This window comes from Panthera onca, chromosome C2 (genome assembly GCF_046562875.1).
Source record: "Panthera onca isolate mPanOnc1 chromosome C2, mPanOnc1 haplotype 2, whole genome shotgun sequence".
Taxonomy (NCBI): Eukaryota; Metazoa; Chordata; class Mammalia; order Carnivora; family Felidae; genus Panthera; species Panthera onca.
In genome coordinates, this window is record NC_138347.1 from 42237520 (window position 1) to 42250884 (window position 13365).

Below are 13365 nucleotides of genomic sequence, written 5' to 3' on the forward strand. Positions count from 1 at the left end.
GATGGTATCTTTCTTCTTCCTTTGTAGGGCCAATATAATTAAAAAGGCCAACAGAGTTGTCAATTTAAATATAACTCTACACTATTCTTTTAATTACAATAATGTCTAACATTACTTCATTATTTTTTAACCTCAAAATATGTTATGCTCTTTGAGTGGCAAAAATTACTCTTTTTCGTACTGCTGCATTCAAAATTCAGGGGCGTACTGCTATGATGGTATCATTAGGGTGTTTGTTTCCTTGACCTCATTCAGAACGAGATAAGAAGATGTATTCCTTAGTTATTGAAAATGTAAGGGCATATCTCTTATCGTGTAAGAATTCAGCAACAAACTGGTTTTATATTTTAAAATTTTGTGGCAGGAAGTCAAATGTAGGTGGAATTTTTGCCAGTTCATGGAATTGTGAAAGCACTTGCTTTGCAAGAGGCGAGACCGGTTTGTTCTTCATTTGATCCCAGCGACAGACAAACAAACCAGCAAACAACTCTCCTTGGTGATTGCAAATCCACTGATCCATGCAGTGGGTAGAGGAAGTCTAAAGGGCGCTACTGAGTTGGTCCAAAGGGAGCTACAAAGGTCCAGACATCCCTTGTTTTTTGAAAGTTTACTTCATGACTTGGCTTTTACAAAAGATCTACAGTAGTACCTATCTTTGAAAACCAAAGAAGTCCGAAAAGGATTTTTGCTTTTATGAAAAATGGTTGTGGGGCGCCTGGGTGGCTCAGTCGGTTAAGCGTCCGACTTCGGCTCAGGTCATGATCTCACGGTCCGTGAGTTCGAGCCCCGCGTCCGGCTCTGTGCTGACAGCTCAGAGCCTGGAGCCTGTTTCAGATTCTGTGTCTCCCTCTCTCTCTTCCCCTCCCCTGTTCATGCTCTGTCTCTCTCTGTCTCAAAAATAAATAAACGTTAAAAAAAAAAAATTAAAAAAAAAAAGAAAAATGGTTGAAAAGCTAAGATAGGCTGAGTGTTTGTTTTGTAGCTAGCCTTATAGAGGCAGCTCACACTGGGAGCAGCGAGGGTCTCCTCCGAGCTTCTTCACCAGATGCCCTCAGCATCTCAGCATCAAGCCACTAGTTTTGAATTATGTCTGTGAGCACGTGTGCTTTGTCTCGACTTACTTTGTACATCCATTAGCAAGATATGTCCTAAGGTTTCAGAAAAGCCTAGGAGAGGTTATTTTGGAGGTCTGGGTCTGGAAATCCTAAAAAAAATTCCATATGCGTTAACGGTAATTGCTTCATTTTATGCCATTTCGGTTTATAAAAGTTTTCATAGGAAAGCTCCATATTTTTGGATAGTGGGGCAAACCTATGACACAGATATTGCAGAAAAGTCTCTGGAAGCTGGGAGAGAGGGAAAGAATAACATAGCTTCTCCCTGTCTTCCTACTTTTTATTCTACTCCCAGTACTTTTCTTGGGCCAATCCTGTATGTTGATTTATATATTAATATAAATGTTTAGGAGTTGAAAAGTACTCAGGAAACCTGACCAATGACCAATGCTGAAAGCCAACCTAAGGAATTTAGACACAAGAATGTTTCTTTTTCCTCATGAGCAGCCTTTTATCGTAATATATTTGGGTAATTTCCATTACTCTCAATTTAAGATACAAGCACATTCTTCAAATTTGTCAATAAGTGAGGATGAATTAGCTTGTATTACATGGATCATATTCATGAGAGGCTTTGAGATATCCTAACATGTTAACATCATGTCAGCTCAACTCATCACACACTGATTTTCAAGTTAAAATATGTCATTTCTATTATGATAATTACATATATCTCCCCTGTATGTGTTGCTTGCTACTTCCCTAAAGTGATCAAAATCCTTACTCTGTTTTTTTCTCATTCCAACCTACAATCTCTGGGAGAATGGAACTGTATATTATTGCCCTTATTTTTTACATTAAGGAAAAAACTAAAATGAAGGGAATTTAAATCTGGTCATGGTGATTTAGTCACTTGCTGATATAATCCATATGGTATTTTTTTCCTGATTCAGTGCACCTTTTAAAATAAATTATTTTTCTACATAGGTTATATAGAAAAAGTATGATTTATGACTGCTTATTAGTTTTATATGTATTATAATTATGTGCATTTCTTGCATATTGCTCACAATTACTTATATATAGAATTTCACTCCATTAATAAAAATTCTAAGTGAATAAAGCATGAATCAGCAATGTAAATGATCTTCTGTTTTATTATTGGCTTAAAGAACAAACCTGGGACTCAAAAAGAAAATATATTTCCCTTAGATACTATAACATACTGCTGCTCATGAGTCTGTGCCCCCACTATGGAGATATTAAGTAACAAACCATAATGAAATAATACTCATTTAAACCTACCAAACTGGAAATATCGTATCTTTAAAATTATTTCCTATGCATTTCTTTTAAAAAGGAGGATTTTAGACAATATAATAATATTCACTTACACATTTTTTAGTAAACATTCATGGAATATCAGTATATGTCAGTCACTAAGCTGGCAAGTCCACATAAAAAAATTAGATGAATAATGGTTCCTGCCTTTAAAGAGGTGAAAATCTGGTAATAAAATCTGGCGAAACTGCCCCATAAAGACAACAATAAAATACTATGTGCACACGCACACACTCATACACACTTGCAAAGGAAATTGTGATGAAATATGTAAGTCTACTTAGAGAAGAACATGGAGGGATGCATCTGGGAAAGACTTTATAGAAGAGGATGCACTTTAAGAGTTGAAAAGGTGATCACCTGGAGAATGTATAGGAGAAGCGTAGTTCAGGCAGGAAGAATGTGTGGGGCACAGAAGCAGGGAACAGAAGGGGGTGCTCAGGATAGCCAAAGTATATGGAATGGGCAGTGATGAACGATGAGGACAGCAGAAGTCTCAGCAGAGGGCGTCTTGGGGGCAACTTCCTGAAAAGAGATATTGATTATTATACTATAGCTTTACATTTGGAGTAGTTCTTATGCACTAGTCTGTAAAAGCTGTCTATTCTCTGGAATAGTGAGCATATATAATAAGGCCTGGTGAGCAATTAGTTCTCAGCCCACAGTCCTGACCAAATGTCTAAGGCAGTACTAAGTATTTCAAGCCTATTCAGAAAGCTGTGCAGTGTGTACGAAACCTGGATGCAATTGCTGGAAGGAGAAGGCCATGTATCCTCCCTGTAACAGGTAGGGGTTCAGATGCATTCAATTTAATTTCATGTAATTGTATTTGAGTCACTACTGTGTGTTAATACAGCTAAGGGCTATGTAGAACACAATGTGGAAAAGATACAAGTACTACCCTCAAGGCTCCTGACCCCAGGTCAGTTTGGATGGGGTACTCATACGCTTGACCCCCACGGCCGGTGATATTACAGCTGGAAAGTAGTGGAGCAAGGGATCTTTTCTACTTTTTCTTTTCTCTGTTGTGTTTATGAAAGGAACAATGTTTATGAGGCAGGGGTTTCCCCAAGTTATAGTGAATCAGGGGCAATGGCATATGGAGACATTCTCTACCGTTAGTTGTATTCTCTTGCAATTACAAGCCTTTGGTTTTCTAGCCATGGCACATGGCCTTGTAAGAATGAGAAAAAGAAGAGAATTGTACATGATATAACCAGACACATCAGTTAATCATCACTATATAATAAACTAACCAGCACTTAGTCGTTTAAAACAATAGCCTCTCCCCCTTTTTTGGCTTACAGTTCTGAGTCAGGTGGCTGGTTAGCTGATCTCCATTGGACCCATTTGTGTTCTTCAGTTAGCTGTGGGGGGGGGGTTGGCCCCTAACTAATTTAGGGTGGCCTTACTCAGCTGTATACCAGTTGGTATATTTTTGTCCAAGGTGAGAGAAATGACTGTAATATATGTCTCTCATCCTTCAATGGGCTACCCTAATCATAGTGTTCAAAGATGGAGAGGAGATCTCTGAGGCCCAATATTACCTACTTTGCATTCTATTGGCTAAAGTCACGTGGCCAGCTCAGATTTAAAAAGTGGGTAGATAGATAAAGTCTCGTTGCCAATGCCAAGGCCCTTCAGAAAAGGTGGAGAATTTTGTCCGTTTTAGCAAGATGCCACATCAGAGGACTGAGAAAAATTTTTTTTTCAATATATGAAATTTATTGTCAAATTGGTTTCCATACAACACCCAGTGCTCATCCCAAAAGGTGCCCTCCTCAATACCCATCACCCACCCTCCCCTCCCTCCCACCCACCCCCAATCAACCCTCAGTTTGTTCTCAGTTGTTTTTTTTTTTTAATTTTTTTTTCAACGTTTATTTATTTTTGAGACAGAGAGACACAGAGCATGAATGGGGGAGGGGCAGAGAGAGAGGGAGACACAGAATCGGAAGCAGGCTCCAGGCTCTGAGCCGTCAGCCCAGAGCCCGACGCGGGGCTCGAACTCACGGACTGCGAGATCGTGACCTGAGCTGAAGTCGGACACCCAACCGACTGAGCCACCCAGGCGCCCCTGTTCTCAGTTTTTAAGAGTCTCTTATGCTTTGGTTCTCTCCCACTCTAACCTCTTTTTTTTTTTTTTTTTCCTTCCTCTCCCCAATGGGTTTCTGTTAAGTTTCTCAGGATCCACATAAGAGTGAAACCATATGGTATCTGTCTTTCTCTGTATGGCTTATTTCACTTAGCATCACACTCTCCAGTTCCATCCACGTTGCTACAAAGGGCCATATTTCATTCTTTCTCATTGCCACGTAGTACTCCATTGTGTATATAAACCACAATTTCTTTATCCATTCATCAGTTGATGGACATTTAGGCTCTTTCCATAATTTGGCTATTGTTGAGAGTGCTGCTATAAACATTGGGGTACAAGTGTCCCTATGCATCAGTACTCCTGTATCCCTTGGCTAAATTCCTAGCAGTGCTATTGCTGGGTCATAGGGTAGGTCTATTTTTAATTTTCTGAGGAAGCTCCACACTGTTTTCCAGAGCGGCGGCACCAATTTGCATTCCCACCAACAGTGCAAGAGGGTTCCCGTTTCTCCACATCCTCTCCAGCATCTATAGTCGAAAATTTTTAAATAGCAATGTGGATTTCCATATTTTTTATCAGGTATGTTTTGTGGTACCTCAAATAGTTTAAAGTGTAACAGGTAGGGGCATTGGCCACCTAAGGGTAGATTAGCTAACGGCAGGCTTGACATATAGGTATAGTGTGGCAAAACTCATCAAGGAAAAAAATAAAAGTATTACTTTCACAAGAAAATTCATATGACTGGAGAATCTTCACCAAAATCCAGAAGTAATCATTTGAAACCAAACTATTCTTTAGACTCCCCTTTGTTCTTCAGACTTAATGATCTTGTAACATCAAACATCCTATGGCTGATCTATAAATTTTTAAAGAAAAGTTTTCCCTTCTAATGTCCCTCACTGAAATTCCAACAATATTGTCAACTGCCTTCTTAATGATTACTTGCCATGTCTTTTCTACACGTTTCTGTCCAATTTTGCCATTAAGAGACACCATGGCACGGATCTGAGGAGGTAGCATGAATGTCGCCTGTGTTGTCAGGATACTGACTTTGGTCTGAAAATAAAAGCCTGCGTTCACAACCAGATTCCTTCTCCAACGTGTGAGATTGAATGAACAGGCTGGTAACACTTGGACTTTTGCTAAGAGCCACTCATTTCAATCCCTCCATCCTTCAGGTTGGCGGAAATGTTGTAATTGGACACTGAGTCTGGAAGGAGCCCTGCGGGTGGTGGCAGTTCAGTTATGGGAGCGCAAGTCAGGGATGATGATTTTGAACATATGCTAGAGTCAGTTGTGGTGGGAAAAAGGCAAGGCTTCTCTTGCCCCTGTTGATCCTTCTGAGGTGGAAAGAACAAGATTTATTGCAAGTCCCAAGCCTTAAAAACAAGCCAGCAAGCTCCATGTGTTCTTTTCCTGATTGAAAGCATGGACATGTATTGTGTATATAACTTGGCCTAAGTAAAATAACTCAGCTGACCCATATTTACATTTGACCGCTGGTGTCCTAAATACAATCAGGATGGGCCTGGTGGCCAGTCTTGGCACACAGAGCAATGTTTGTGTTTTTCTTTCCTTGGTGTTCCAGACGTTAGCTTTCCTTCTGATTGGCATGAGTGTCTGCAGCTGTTCCTGCTTGTCGGACATTAGTGACTCTCCATCTTGTGCCGCTCAGTGATGGCAGTTCTTTGTTTCATTCATTCATTCATGAAACAGTACTGGAAATCTACTACACACCGAGATTTTTTTCAAAACTTTCAAGATACGAATATTTTCTTAATTTTTTATGGCAAATAGATATAAAAACTAAGTAAATTTGTTCCTCTTGCAATTCTCACACTTTTCATTTGAGACAGCAGAGTTCAGTGAAAATAGCCCTAGGTGAGATTCCTACAACCAGCACGCCGAACACATTGACCCACGAACTGTGGACAAAACGCAACATCAACTCTAACTCCCTCAGATTGTAAGCTTCTCTACCCCTGATGAAAACTGAGACAGTTCACATGGCTTTTGTTCCCATTCACCCCTAGATAGCACAACACTTGACAATCTCTACAAGTCAAACACAGTCTCATGTCAGTATATAGAATGTCCATTGAAAAATTCTGAATTTGACCTATCACCAAATCTTCTCCTCTTCTCCTCCCAAAATTGGTTCAGGCTGGAAGCCCACAGTTGTCACTCTGCCCTCCGCTTGTCCTGGTCAAGATCTTCTCTCACTCACTAGTTGCAGTGAATGAAGAGATATAGATGGTTCTTACTTGGACTGGTGCCATGACAGGTTGACTCACCTCTCTGGGCTTGAGGGAAGAAAAAACTCTGCAGTGTCCCTTCTGGGCTCCAATTTCCTGAGGACCGCTTTCCCCTGAAGAAAGAACCTCTCTTCTGGGTGATGGCAGCTCAGCTACTGGGCATTCCATAGTGATCTCTCTCTTTCTGCTGAAGTCTCCTTGCCCCTTGAGGTGTCACTGTTGGACAGGACCCTAAAGTCCCATGTTGGGTCTTTCACTTTCAATGGTCCACACTGGTCCATAATATATGGTAGTAAATTCTGTGCAAACTCAGAGAGTTAAGCAATCCCAATGCAGCGTTCTTCTGACTCTGCCATTAGATATGGAGGTGGCATACCAAATTGTTCTCTCAAAGGTCTCTTCTCTAGTCTTGGCCTTAGAAATTAGCATCCCCCAAAGTTTTCTTCAAAGTTTGGGGGCTCGCAGCAAAGGAGAGCTTTCTCCAAAGAAATTCTTTTTCCTTACCAATGTTTTCCCTTTTTCACTGCCTCTGATATCTTTATATACCCTTGTCTGCCAGAGGGGTGCAAGAGTCACTTTTCCTGTACCATTTCCTTAAAAATAAGCATATGGGGACAGGGATGACTGCCTACACTCCCTGCTATCTGATACTTTTCCTTATGGTACCTCAGTTGAAACCCGAGGCAAGCATAGTCCCTACTAACTTCCTATTACACTCACTATATAACTTTGCAACAATTTAATTTTCCTGGATCTGTATTTCCTCTTTCATAAAATGAGATGGTTGAAGCTCAATCTCTAGGGTCCTTTTCAGCTCTCAAATTTGGTGGTTTTGTAGTTAAGTTTCTGTAGACTGTAACACAATGGAAAACACATTGAAACAGTTGTCAAGAAATACAACCCCAGCTGTAATCCTATTAACAAATGAACAACCTTAAGCAAGTCTCTTAATTTTTTGGAACTTGGTTTTCTAATACGTAAAGGTGGACTTTAAACTGGATGACATGTAAGTGAATCTCTCAGAGCTTATCTTATTGTTTCTGGAGATTTTCCCAATCACAAATCCTAATTTTGCCACATCCACAATATAAGATTTTAAATAGGAAAAATATTGCAGTTAACATAAAAGTTAGCTGAGAAACCTTCTGGTTAGTAAAAGCATAATTTAAAAATGCAGGATTTAAGGTCAATATTATTTATTATTTTAGAAGGCTGCTAGTGTTCTTTGCTTCTTCTCCAGGTGTGTGAGCACAAATATATCACCAGATATTTTCAAACTTCATTAATAATAATAATAATCATAAGCGGTGCCTGGGTGGCTCAGTCAGTTAAGTATCTGGCTTCGGCTCAGGTCGTGATCTCGTGGTTCATGAGTTCGAGCCCCACGTCAGGCTCTGTGCTGACAGCTCAGAGCCTGGAGCCTGCTTTGGATTCTGTGTCTCCCTCCCTCACTCACGCGTGTGCTCTCTCTCAAAAATAAATAAACATAAAAAATTAAAATAATAATAAGAAGAAGAAGGTTTACTTAATAGGGCTGAACAGAACATCATTTCACTTAAATTTGAAAGTCATTTTTAAAGAGAAATAGGAAAAAAATGTTATGTTTAAATACATTCAATAATGTAGAAATAAAACATTTACTTTTCTTCTTATTCAGAATGTAGATGAGAGAGAAACCTAGTGATTTTCACCAGGATCTGCAAGCCCATAATACACCTGGAAGCAGGAGAGGCATGAAAACTGTGGACCAGAGGATGAAGTAAATCCTGCATGTGGTGAAGGATACATTCCAAGACCTTTGTGAATCTGCTAATGAGAAATGTTTGTCCAGGCTCTTGGTTTTCTCTCAAATCACACTTTAGTCAAGCCACATGTTTCCGGAGAGTATCCTCTTGTGAGTGGTTGGAGCATTTGCTAGAACATTCCAGTCATACTTTATATTGTTTCCACGACAATAGGGTATGCTTGTTCATGTCACTGGTCTAAGTCTTCACTAAAATAGACATTTCACTCTAACTAATGGACCTATCTGGATGAGAATCATCACCCTTGATGATGACTCCTTGACATTTGTTTCACTTTCAACCTCAACACTAATGTTTTCTTTTTAGGGGTAATATGAAAGGAAAAAAAATTCTTTTCTTGTTAGTTTTTCTTTGAGAATCTCTCTAAAAGAATTATTAGGGAAGCTTAATTAGGTGGGACACTTTCATTCTTTGGCATGTGACTTAAATTCGTACCTCTGCAAAATGAAAAATACCATCTAATACATCTTAAAATCTTTGAAACTCTGATCATTGAATTCTCAAAGGCCATGATCTATTACCATAACCAACAACCTTACTACTAATGCATTTTTCTATTAATTCAATTTCCCTTTTCCTGACCAGACTATTTCACACCTCTGTCTTCCAAACTCCAACACCCCTGCTTTCTCCCTTTAGTGATAATCTCACTTTTTAATTAACTGAGAAAATGGAAATGAATAGACAGGAATTCCTCCATGCTCTCAACACCAATTACTCACTGACCTTGTGACTTCTCTCCTGAAATCATCCCTTCTGCCTGCATCATCTCTCCTGTTCTCTATTGGATCATGTCCATTAGCAGAAAAATAGGCTGAATTAGCTCCCATCTGAGAAATGCCTCATTTGCCCATATTTTCTTTTTACATACTGCCTCTTTTGTCTATTCCTCTTTTATTCTAAACCTGTTGCCTATATCTAGTATATTTTCTCCTCTCCCACACTGTCCTGAACCCACCTTAGATAGGCTGAAATCCCTACCATGCCATAAGTCTGTCCTGGTTAACAATGGGTGCCATATTGCAAGATCAGATAAATGCTTTTTACATGCTCACATTTCCCAAATGATTCATTCTTAGACAAATAGTGTTTTCACAGTTGATTGTTAAGTTGCTTCTCCAAAGGTCTTGTCTCTTGGCTTCTGGGAAATCATCCTCTCCTGGCTTATTTCCTGGCACATTGGCTATTCTTTTTTAGTTTTGTTTGTTGACTCTTTTCCCCCAACATAAATATTATAGTGGCCAAGAGCTTTATCCTATTTTCTTTTTCTTCTCTATTTTCACATGTCTCACCCACTACCTTGACTTTAAATAAAATGCAAATGGAGATATAAATTCATCTTAGTTTCCTGTCTCTACCCTGAGGTCCAGAGTTATAAATCTAACTGCTACTTAATGCTTATAATTAAAAACATAAAACAAGCACCACGAATTTAACAGCAAAAACAAGAGTTATTTTTTCAACCCACAACCATTTCTTCCTAGTCTCCCCATCTCAGTAAATGGCACCCCTACCTATGCAGTTACTTAGAACAAAATCCAAGGAATCATCCATGACTCTTCTTCCCTCATATTCTACATCTTGTTCACCAGCAAGTCGTCTTCATTCTGAGAATATAATTTGCTCATTTCTCTTCATCTGGATTATGCCACTTTAGTTCAGGCTTCTCCTTCTCCTACTTACATTGTAGCAATAACTTCCTAACTGACATCCCTGTTTCTACCCTTATCCACAGTCATTTTCCATTTAGTATATGTATGATGGCATAACTCTTCTTAAGACCCTCTAAATCCTGACATTGCTTGTAAAATAAAACCTGGGGGTGCCTGGGTGACTCAATCAGTTAAGTGACCAACTTCAGCTCAGGTCATGATCTCACAGTTCATGGGATCCAGCCCTGCATCAGGCTCTGTGCTGACAACTCAGAGTCTGGAGCCTGCTTCCGATTCTGTGTCTCCCTCTCTTTCTGCCCCTCCCCTGTTCTCTCTCTCTCTCTCTCAAAAATAAATAATAAACATTAATTTTTTTTAAATAAAGCCTGTGCAAAATAAACAAAATCAAAGCTTTTCACATGGAAAAATAGTATTTTTTCTAAAGACCAGAGATTAGAAATATGTATAATTGTATGTTTATATGGATAAGCATACATATACACACAGAGCCAAGTGATTGAATAATTGAAATAAGTAACTCAATACAACAAGTAAAGAAATCAGTTTTTATTTTTTGCAATAAGTTAATATTTTTTAATTTAAAGCCAGCTGAGAGATTTAAAAAAGAAGAATAAAAAGTTTCTATAAAATATTAGGATAAATGATATTTCTGAGAGATTATGTGTTTGGAACTAATTTCTTCAGATTATGTGCCCAGACTTCTTGAAAGGGCCATTTCTTAATACACTCACCTGCCTCCCACCAGAGGGGCTTGGATAAAAAAATGTATATATATTAGAAGTAATGATCTGTACTCAATGAAGTTTCTTGTATCAGTCATCAGTCCCTTTTTGCTAGACCCCTAGTCAATAGTCTTTCATATTGTCCAATAGGTGAATGGAAGGAGTCCAAGGAGTGAAACTTTACATTATAAATCTTACAAAGGAAACTAAAATCCTTGTTTATTTACTTATACTGTGTATGGCCCCTATAAATTGATGTCAAATTTATCAAAGCAGTCAAGCTTTCAAGAAATCATAAATAGTGTGAAAATCATGATCCAGAATCTTTTTTTTTTTCTTCATAGACATTTCTTCTTAGACAGCTCCTGGTGAGTTTGAGCCCCTTGTAATCTTCCTGAGTGTATAAATAATGTCACATTATTCAGGGTTAGAAAATTCTATTTTCTCAGGCATTTCTATTTGAAAACAAGATAGCATGCTAGCATTACTGACAATCAAATGCCCCCAATGCTGGAAAGTATTTTTGCACTACATCTTGTATTGGGCTTTGGGCCAAAAATCTCCTGCATTAAATGTCACCGCTGGCCTCTATAAAGGGGATATGATTTTACCTTACACTTTAATTAGTAAGAAAATCATTGCAAAACTGCTTGCTTTCCCTCTTATGTTGGATAAATCAAACAAACTCACCACATCTCTATACAGATAAAACATACCATCTAAAATTTTGCCATTGACTACTGAAGTAATGAGAAAAAATTCCTTCTTGGCTAGCCTTCCCCATCTCAGATTCCTTACCCTCATGGGGAATGGGGCCAACCCACCATGAAGCAAACCCATTCTTGCTCTCCTGCTACAACAATTGCTGGTATAGAGACATGGAAGGAGCACTGTAGGAAAGCAATCAAGACATCAGAGTGAATTAATTTTCTGCCATCAGAATAAAGCCTTATAACTCACAGATATGAGGAATTGACAAGAAAACCTACAGTCAAATCAGTTTCTACTCATCCAAGAGTCTCCTTATCCCTGGAAATGATATAAACTTCAAACCCAATCACAATCTAGTTAATTTCCTGTTGCCCAAAGAAATGTCTGTTTGCAGCATATCATTTTAATGGCTTTAACATAAACATTCACCTCACTATCATAAATTCACCCATTCAGATTGGAAAGATAAACTCTGTAACAATGGTGAAATAATTTGAAAGGATATTTTTATACTGTAGGAGGAAGCTCTGTGTGTCAAAGTCATATGGGAGTAGGGTGTGTGTGTGTGTGTGTGTGTGTGTGTGTGTGTATCTGTGTGTTTCCATGTGTGTATGTGACAGAGAGAGAGAGAGAGAGAAGGGAATGGAAAGGAAAAGAAAACAAGTGAAACTTCCTAGGAAATCAAAGAGTTTGGCAGAGTCCAAAGATTTCCCAGATATCCAAGTGAAATCATGCATACATAAATTTCAAATGAATACCTCAGTAGGCAACTCTGAGCCCTCCAAGGCTGACATGTTAGCCCCACACCATCCTTCTTCTATTACTCTATTATTCATTTCAACAGCAAAGATTTTCAGAATAGAATGGGAGCAAACATCTTGGCTAAGAAATCTTTTCCCAGTCAGTTCATGTGCTGGCTTATATAACCTATTGCCTAAGAAGACTATGCATTTTGGCTTGTCTTACTTGATGATCGGCTAGTGACTATGATTTTACCATCTCTTCCTTGTGACTAAGAAAAATATTACCCAAATCAATGGCACAATAGTTGCATAAAATATGTAGTTCTGAGATGCAATAAAAGTTATGTATTGAAATGCCCACAATTATGATTAGAGTCCAAAAAGTACTTGTGCATATAAGGTTTAAAGCAGGAACCCTACTACTATAATTATACATGACAGTATAAACAGCTAATGGTCTGGGAACATTGATTATTGTCATTTTATACTTTCTATGAAGCCTAGTAAATTTCCCACTTGGGATTAAATGTAAAGAGAATAGATTGTAGCCCTTACTTCTGTTTATCATGAAGTAAATTATATAAATAGATGAAATATATTGTAGTGTAGCTTCTTTCTAGTTCAAGTAACTCCATCTGTACCATGGTGTAGAAGCTGCACTTTGTCTAAATTCCTTATTCTGAGACGGCCAAAATAATAAGCAGTTCACATCTATATTTGATGCTTTCTGGTCTAAAATGCAAATATAATCATTTAAAAGATAGCTTTGCAGGGACATAGAAATGCAAGAACTCAGTGAGCAGGTGGCAAAGCTGTTCACTGAGTTATCATGGCAGTTTGCACATATTACAAGAATCTTCCAAATGAACAGAAACAACCTGCTCCGTTCACTGAAGTACTTCAGGACTACACATTCAATTTTCAATAGTGCAGATTTCAAAAGAAACCCTTGCTGCAGAGAT

General features: G+C 38.5%; 1 long non-coding RNA gene across 1 annotated transcript in view; it reads right to left on the reverse strand.

Annotated features, from left to right (window-relative positions):
- Positions 1-2697: 2697 nt before the first annotated feature.
- LOC132683818 (uncharacterized) overlaps positions 2698-13365 on the reverse strand; it is a 129917-nt gene continuing 119249 nt past the window's right edge. Inside the window, exon 6 of the long non-coding RNA XR_013557882.2 lies at positions 2698-2921. This is a non-coding gene — a long non-coding RNA (uncharacterized LOC132683818). The remainder of the gene's footprint in view (positions 2922-13365) is intronic.